Here is a 9,474-nt window from a genome sequence, read left to right as displayed (position 1 = left end):
GTCTGTAAATAAAAAAAAAACATTCAATTGAAAGAAATTGTGGGTTAGCAGGAAACCAGTTGTCATCATGACAAATTCTTTTAGATGACCTTCCAGGGAGCTATATTTTATTGAGATGAAACCATAGAGCTTGAAGAGCTTCCCCATGGGGGGATGCTTGGGTATAAGGAGACTACATCACTCGTGATCCAAAAACGATTTTCTGACCAAGGCACTTTCTCAAGGTTTTGCAGTAGGCTTTTTGTATCCCTGATATAGCCTGTTGTTCGCTTCATGAGGGGTTGAATCTGATGATCTAGCCAGTCACTCAGGTTGCTTGTCAAAGATCCGTTACTGGATACTATGGGCCTGAGGGGGGGGTGGAAGGTGTTCTTGTGGACTTTTGGGAGGCCCTGGAAAATCGGGCATACCGGAGAATCCACAGAGAGATATTCATACACCCTATCGCTCAGCACTCCCCATTCCTTTCCCTTCAGTAATAATTGGTGTAACTTTAATGAGAAATCAGGTGTGGGGTCTGAAGTGAGATGTCTATAGGTTAAATTGTCATTCAGAATAGAGGTTATACATTTTTCATATAAACCAATGTCCATCACCACTACTGATCCCCCCCCCTTATCAGCTCTGCGAACTACAATGTGGCTATTCATTTGAAGATCTTTCAGGGCTTTCCGATCTGATGCCGTCAAATTATCCTGAAAAGTCGGGTTCTGTGAGAGTATTATTCTTATTTCGGTTTCAATTAGATCCTGGAAGGTATCCATCATCGGAACTCTGGAAGAGACTGGATAAAAATCCGGGTTTTTTATTGTAAAAAGTGTAGGATTTGGAGTTTTCATATCTACCTCTCCCAAGTCCTGTAACTCTGTAATAGCTAGTTGTTCTCTCAGGCTTAGAAACATGGGAATATTACCAGTAGGATCTGATAACGTATCAGAGAGTTCTTGTTCCTCCGTAGTAATGTTTGCATTGAAAAAATGTTTTTTAACCGTGAGGTTACGGGTGAATTTGTTATTTCAGACGATTCGTGATATTAAGTCTGCTCTATTCTTGGGGGCAAAATTTAACCCCTTCTGCAGGACATTGACTTGAGCTGGAGTGAGGATGTTTGCGGATATATTTAATACTGGAATGTCCAGGGAAGTGCATGATGTCAATTCCTCCAATAACGGAGATTCTTTGAGCGGAGGTGATATTTTCTGCCTCCTCCGCCTGCGTTTTCTCCCGCCTCTACGTGTTCTGGGGCTCTCGTAGATGAGTTTTTTGAAAGATGCGAAAGGTTAGCACTCCTACTGGAGTCATGAGACGTAACACTGTCTTCAGCAGAGTCGTAGTCTGTAGAGGAAAAATGTACTCCCCTACCGCCATGCGATTGCAGATCGCGTTTTTTCAAAATTGGTCTTATTTTGGTGGTGGCATGCCAAGAATACACCTGATTATTATCATAGTCTTTGGTGTCTCTGCAAAATTTGTTCTGCTTCAAAGACATAATGTCTATCTCCACATTTTCTATAGTACTCCTAAGTTTTGTATTTAATCTGTCAAAATCTGATGGATTGTATTTATCGACAAGAAAAGAGTGTACTTTTTTTATTTGTGAGTCCAAGTCCTCAAGACGTTTTTTCTCTTCTTTTATTATTAAGTTCAATAAATTCAATGAGCAGGTGGATAGCTCAGCGTTCCACTCTTTAATGAAATCTTCAGAAAACGTATACGTAGGAGTTTTCTTGAGTCTTAGGCCCCTGGGGATCATATTTTTCTCTACATACTTATTTAGAGTCATAGAATCCCACCAGGTTTTAAGTCGTGAGATAGACAATTTTCCAGGTCCCAGAAGGTGTATGAGCCACTAATGTCTTGAGCAGGATTCCCTGCTTGATGAAAGGCGGTATGTTCACCAAAAACATCCTCTAATCTCCTTCTCCGTTCCTCACTATCCAGGAATCCAACGGTGTCCATATCGTACAAATATATATGTACGAATATATAGAGGGGTGAAAGATAATAGCTATGACCCCAAAAGAAAAATGTAGCATAAAAAATTGTTGTAATTGTATATCTCACTAGGTCTTCACAAAAAAGAAATATATATATATGGTGTATGTATGGTTTATAGATTCAGTTGAACCATATATATCCCTTTTAAAGAAAAATAGCCGTAATAAAGGCGCCGTAATAAAGGAGAGCATAGGTATATATGATATACAAAGAGTCCAAAGTTATATATATGTATATGCTAGGCAGTCTAGGCAGGAATAAGCCGCAGGGAGCATGGAGAAATGGGACTTAGAATGCCAACAATGAGGAAAAAGGAGGGATTTCTCCGCTAACCTGCTGTTCCGACTGCTGCTCCTAACGGGTGCTTGGAATCCACCGGTAAGTCCTGACCGGTAAGGTACGCCAAGGAAAAAGGAAATTGAGGATCCAGCACGATTTTTCTTATTTAGGTAAAAACATCAAGGCTTTATTTGAAAAGGTTAAAAATAGTAACAATGTGAAGACCTAGATATTGATAACAAAAAAGGGGGGGGGCTTAACGCGTTTCGGACTTCATTTTTAAAAACATGCGGAGTCCTTAATCATAAGTGAACCCAAGTTATGCTACATAGCTCTTCAAATAGACTGAATGAACACCAGAGGAGGGAGGGGGATGGGAGGGGAAGGGGAGGGGAAAGGGAGAAAGGAGGAGGCAGCAGAAGTTCTAATGGCTAGATCATCAGATTCAACCCCTCATGAAGCGAACAACAGGCTATATCAGGGATACAAAAAGCCTACTGCAAAACCTTGAGAAAGTGCCTTGGTCAGAAAATTGTTTTTGGATCACGAGTGATGTAGTTTCCTTATACCCAAGCATCCCCCATGGGGAAGCTCTTCAAGCTCTATGGTTTCATCTCAATAAATATAGCTCCCTGGAAGGTCATCTAAAAGAATTTGTCATGATGACAACTGGTTTCCTGCTAACCCACAATTTCTTTCAATTGAATGGGTTTTTTTATTTACAGACAGACGGATGCCCTATGGGGGTGAGCTTTTCATGCACTTTAGCTAACCTCTTCATGGCCTACTGGGAAGAACTCTACATTTATAATGAAGCTAACCCACTCCTGGACTCCATTTTATGGTATGCCAGGTATGTGGATGATCAAATACTTATATGTAACAAAGGCATTTTTAAAACCCCCAGGAGGCCATGAAAGCTATTAATGAGTATTTTGATAACAACTCTCTCAATCTGAAGTACACCATGAATCTGTATGAAAGATCCGCCCCTTTTTTGGACGTCCTGCTGTCTGGTGATGTAGCAACACGTTCCATTCATTCCAGCTTATATAGGAAACCAGTTTGCGTCAATACTTCGCTCCATTCGGATAGCTGCCACATGACGCATACCCTGCAAAACCTTCCAGTAGGAGAACTCCTTAGAGCTAAGCGCTTATGCTCATCCGAAGCATCCTTTAAATATGAAGTCGGTCGTATCAAGGAGAGACTGAGTAAAAGAGGCTATACAAATCAGACCCTAAATAGAGCCTCCTCTATAGTAGATAAAAAATCCAGAGCAGACTTATTAAAAGATAATCCTAAAATCTTAAATCGTAATAACCGGGTTACCTTCTCAACCCCATTTAGTGTAGACTTTCCCGACATTAAAAAGATCCTTTTACGTTTCATTCCTCTATTATGTCAGGATGAAATATTGAACTCTATTTTACAACCAGGGGTAAATATTATAGCAAGAAGGGCCCGCACGATAGGGAATTTAGTATCCCCGTGTAGGTTTTCCTCCGAAAAACCAGTGAAAAAAACTTGGCTCAGCACTGTTGGATCTTTTAAGTGCGGATCCAATAGATGTGGCCTCTGTAGATTTATGCCAAATACTAAATCCATACGAATGGATGATGGTCATAATCATTCCATCCAATCATTCATAAATTGTTCCACCACCCATGTAGTTTACATGGCCACATGTACTCTTTGCCATAAATCTTACATAGGCTGCACTACAAGACAACTCAGAACCAGAATGGCTGAACATATGCGCATACCCCAGACAGCAGTAGATAAAACTTCCTTAAACTACGTTTCGCTGGTTAAAAAACGCTCCCTTTCAGGTTTAACCAGACATTATATCGAATGCCATTCTGCAGATTTTGCATCTATGACTGTCACGGGCATAGAATTCGTCCCCAAACCCCCCCGAGGAGGGGATTGGTCGCAAGCCCTTTTTATGGCAGAAGCTAAATGGATCTTGAAATTGGGTTCTAGATACCCATGCGGTTTTAATTACCGCTCGGATCTTCGTTTCATTTTTTGATTTAGGATACTTTTTTTTTTTTCTGTATTGGCCCAGTCTTTTCTTGATATACTTTATTGAATTCAAACAGGAAAACTTTTATAAATGCATATCTTCTTCGATAAGAAAACAATGTGTATTTTTCCTCCATATATAATTTTTTTTTTTCTCTCGATCCTCGATGAAATAGGAATTTCCGCTTAATCTGAGAAGTATATAATTATATTATTTCTTCAGTAATTACGCATATATATGCCTGCTTTTTGGATGATGAATGCTTGCAAATTCATTTGTCGTTTTGTTGTTTTGCCCTTTATCCACCTGTATGTCAGCTTAATTAGAACTTCTGCTGCCTCCTACTTTCTTCCTTTCCCCTTTCCCCCTCCCCCTCCCCTTCCCCTCCCTCCTCTGGTGTTCATTCAGTCTATTTGAAGAGCTGTGTAGCATAACTTGGGTTCACTTATGATTAAGGACTCCGCATGTTTTTAAAAATGAAGTCCGAAACGTGTTAAGCCCCCCCCTTTTTTTTTATCAATATCTAGGTCTTCACATTACTATTTTTAACCTTTTCAAATAAAGCCTTGATGTTTTTACCTAAATAAGAAAAATCGTGCTGGATCCTCAATTTCCTTTTTCCTTGGCGTACCTTACCAGTCAGGACTTACCGGTGGATCCCAAGCACCCGTTTGGAGCAGCAGTCGGAACAGCAGGTGAGCGGAGAAATCCTTCCTTTTTCCTCATTGAGAGCAATAAATAGGCCTGAGCTGTAATACTGGATGCACCCGTGACTACATGTTATATGGTCGTGTTACACAATATACAAGTGCACAAAGATACTGCACATTCACCACGCGACAAGTGGGCCTGTGTACCCCCAAATACCAGGGCTGAATTTTAGTCACAGTCCGGCCCTGAATGTGCCCCCCCTTTATTATGTATAAAGGGGATCATGTCACATGATACATCGGGGCTGAGGAGGGCTCACGCCTTGTAAACTGCTTAAAGTGCGTAAACGCACTTTATGAGCACGCTTCAGTTTTGTTGTCACAAAAACTGCACCTAAACTGCACCTTGTCCCAGAGATCCTGGAAATGTAAAAAAGAAAAAGCTTGTAATGATGGTGCATTTTTTGTATGTTTTTGACCATGCATTTTTTATGCGTTTTTTTTAGTAGAAGCAAGCCAAAAACAAAACATGCTGCGGTTTATTTCTCAGAAGTTTGTGACAAACTGCAGACAAAATAAACTGCAATGTGCGCACAGCAAATCTGAATTCTCATAGACTTTGATGGGAAGTCAAAAGTCAGAACTTTCTGACAACAAAACTGCACCAAAAAAGGTGACAAAAGTGCGACGTGAAAATTGCAGCGTGCGCATATAGCCTTAATCCGTCCCTACACATAGAAAAGTCAGTGATGAAGTAAGGAGCACGGTGATGTCACAGTACAGGAATTTGTTACCGTACAAGAATTGATAGTCGTTACAGTAATACTGAATATTGTGATAACACATAAAGGACATCTTGTAATAAAGCATTGATCTCCCACTGCACAAAAACAATGGTCTTCAAAAATGACCTTACCCATAGCTAGAATTGGCTTAATTAGCACAAGACCTACTATTAGCGCTAAAATTACTCTGGCACTCTCCTACAGACTCAGGGCACTATGTTTTTTACTTTGTGTTATTTTTACCAAGTCTCTGATTTTCAGTCTTCTAGAGTTGGCTTGACACTGCGCAGTGGTGGTAGTACTTGGGAATTGGCTTGCTTAGATGCATTCACATTGCGATATATTTGGAAGGAAAAACTGTCATTATATCCATAGGTGACTTTCTATCACACCAGAAGGTGCCTACTTCATCAGTCAGTAAAATAATATACCTATTCAATAGAAGTGAGTTTGGTTAATGTAACAATGAAGATCCCAAAAAAAAAATTATCCTAAAGACCCCCATAAGCATTAGAGTAAAGTGGGGTGATCCTGCCCATTTCAGGAGGGCCAAACAACCATCTCTGGACTCCAATGATTTGATCTCCGATTAGGTGAGGCTTGGCAATCTGACTTCTAACTACAGATGAGCGGATCCGTGGAAGTTCGGTTCGGCAGAAAAGGTTCAGTTTAGGACTGGACTCGACCTGAACCCCAATGAAACTCAGTAATTGGGAAGTTCGGGTCTCCGGCCACATGCAGCCAGCCATAAATAGATCACTTCCAGGGGCGAATGGGCAGGGTGTTTTTTTGTTTGTTTTTTACTGCACATTACATCTGATCACACTGTTATTACCCCCAGTTCGAGCCGTTCAAACACTGCAAGCGGCTCGCACTGGTCTGATCACCAAGTGTACCCAAGCACAGCAATGCTCATACAAGTGGTGTTCATACTTAAAGTACCTGATTTGGGTCTTTTGTACAAACACCGAACCTCTGATTCGCTCATCTCTAATTCTAACCAATCCTTTTCTATGGAGAAAATGCTGCAATTGCTGCTGAAATTCAGAATATTATGGGCTTTATGCACCCAGTCAGACCCATACCATTCATTTCATTGGTGGTTCAAGAGGAGTATATTTGTGGGGGGATTAATTGGAAATTGTATATTTTTGGGAGGAGTTCTGTACATCAGTATAATTTAAAACAATTGGAGCTGTGTAGGGTCTATGCAAAGGACAGAAAAAACTAGGAATGTTTTTAATGTGCAAATGCATGAAAATGAAAAAAAATAAAATAATATATATACTTATTGCGCACTTCCAACTTGTAGGATAGCAATTAAATATCTTTATGCCACTGTGAATAGTGTGTACGGAATGGAAAACAACAAAAAGAGGGGGTGCCAGCACTGCTTGAGAATGACATGCAAACAATTAAAAGTGAAAATTCACATATTATTCCAACTGTGCATGCCTGGTTTGATTTGAAAATTCCTTCTGCTTCTATCAAAATTATACATTGGTGGCTGTTCACATTCAACCACTTCCCCCTTCTCCACAGGCTTTGTTAATTAAGCATGTGACGCTCTGGACCCCCAGGGGTCACAGTACACGAACAACACACACACCCCCCTTCTGGGTAGATGACACCAGTCAATCAAATCCTTGTTGCCACCCTCCAGGCTTGATGTCCACTCCAGGTGGGGCGGAGCCAGGCGGTTGACCCCACCCACCAAGGAGTTCACAGGCCTGGAGGCGGGAAAAAGACAGTGAGGTTGTAGACAGTGAAAGTGAGAGGAGTGAAAACTGTTGGTGGCTGGGTTGGAGCACAGGCACGTTCAGCAAGGTCGGCAGATGGTGGTGGCCGTCTGTAGGAGTTGGTGTAGGTCAGCGGAACCGTAGGACCGGGGTCGGGTGGTGGCCCTCTGGTACCAAACCGGGGAGCAGATTGAAGCCAAGCACCAAGGCAGGGTACTCAGACCCCGACCAGGCTAGGAGCCGCCGAAAAGGTCAAATTATCCGATTGCGGCCTGGACCTCAGGGGTTCATTCCCACCTAAGTCCCGTCAGAAGGTAACAGCCCAACCCGTCAGGATAAGTGCCACAGCCAAGGGCCAGAGATCCAAGGTCCAGCACCTGCGGGCAAACGGGCTCTCCCGACACATACACGCCGGGGAGCGGACTACCCGTGGGAAGCCATAGGAGTCAAATACACTTACACAGGTGCAGGAAAACGACAGCCGCCATCAACCCGTCCGGGGAGTGTGAGAACACCGCAGCCGGCTGTGGGCCCCGTCCATCCAGCCGTTTGGTTTACCAGAGACTCTGTCCTTCTGTGTCTGAGTGAGTACAACAGTGCTATCCGGCACCGCGCTGCACCGCAACGTTGCACCCGCGCCCACGCTGCCTCCCCGCCTCAGCACCTGCACCTATACCTCCTCTCCCTACTCCCCAACCGGGGCCCCGGGACCAACAGCCCCTACCCACGGAGGGGTCAACACCTTAGCTGCTCTCCGCCATCGCTCCTGGGATCCCCCGTCACCAGCAGCGGTGGTGCCCACCATCACCACAACCCGTGGGTGGCGTCACGACTGACATCCCCAAATACCCACCAAAAACCTCCCTTTTTCACTCGTGGGCGAGGAGGCGCTGCTCGAGCCCCTGGTCAGGCCCTGTGCTCGAGCCACCGAGGAGCAGAAGCACCGGACCCGAGCGACAGCGATTCCAGACGAGCGGCATTCCCCACCCCTCCGCCCGCGACAAGCACCTTATACTTGGACCTGTTCCGCCTTCATTCATGGACCCTGGTATGGCAATGTGAGGGCCAGTTCTGACATTGTCTCGGCGTGTGTGGTGTCGCTGCACATGCTGGGACCTGGATTGCCTTCAATTGCAGTTGCCTTTCCTTGAAAACATGGAAGCGGTTTCTGAAATGTTACAGGTATATGTGTTGCTTCAATATGGTTCTGCTTTTATTGAATTTAGGAGGCCGCATGGCACAATGTAAATATTAAATACAGAGTAGGACCCCCTATCGAGCTTTACCGTGACGTGGCAGGGGTGGCTCAAAAAATTGATCAATTATTTGCTAAAAATCTCATTTTGCATTATAGTGCAGTTGGAATAATATGTGAATTTACACTTTTAATTGTTTGCATGCCATTCTCAAGTAGTGCTGGCTTCCCCTTTTCTGTTGTATACGGAATGGAGTATGGACCAGTGAACTTAAGGCTAACACATCACATCGCTAGATTTTTTCAATTGCAATGCCAAGAAGGAAAAATCATGTTATGTTTTATGGAAATCACAGGATGAATAGCCATGTAATTGATATGTAAATTATGAAAAAAAAGGAAACTAAATTTTTAAAACATGTCTATCAATTTAGTATCAAGTATGAGCACCACGCAGTTATATACTTACATGTCTCGGTATAATATCAATGTCTCTATTGAGGACTGTTCTTTCATGTGGAAAGCACTTGGGCACCAAGTCTTCAAGATCCGCTGTTGGCAGCTCTTTGCATTCTCCAATCAATGATGAAACAGATGTGCTCGATGGGAGACATGTCTGTAGACGCTGTTGGCCACGGTAGCACATTTAGGCCACATAGGCTGCTCACAGTATCACCAGCAACATGCGCCCTGGCATTGACATGGCAGAACATTACTCAGACAACCATTAATAGACTGGCAAGGCGTGTAAGTGGGTCTTCTTCTGCTTTTGGTGGTCATGGATGGTTGGGATTCTTGT

The sequence above is a fragment of the Anomaloglossus baeobatrachus genome, chromosome 6, assembly GCF_048569485.1.
Source record: "Anomaloglossus baeobatrachus isolate aAnoBae1 chromosome 6, aAnoBae1.hap1, whole genome shotgun sequence".
Lineage (NCBI taxonomy): Eukaryota > Metazoa > Chordata > Amphibia > Anura > Aromobatidae > Anomaloglossus > Anomaloglossus baeobatrachus.
Note: the sequence above shows the minus strand (reverse complement) of the source record.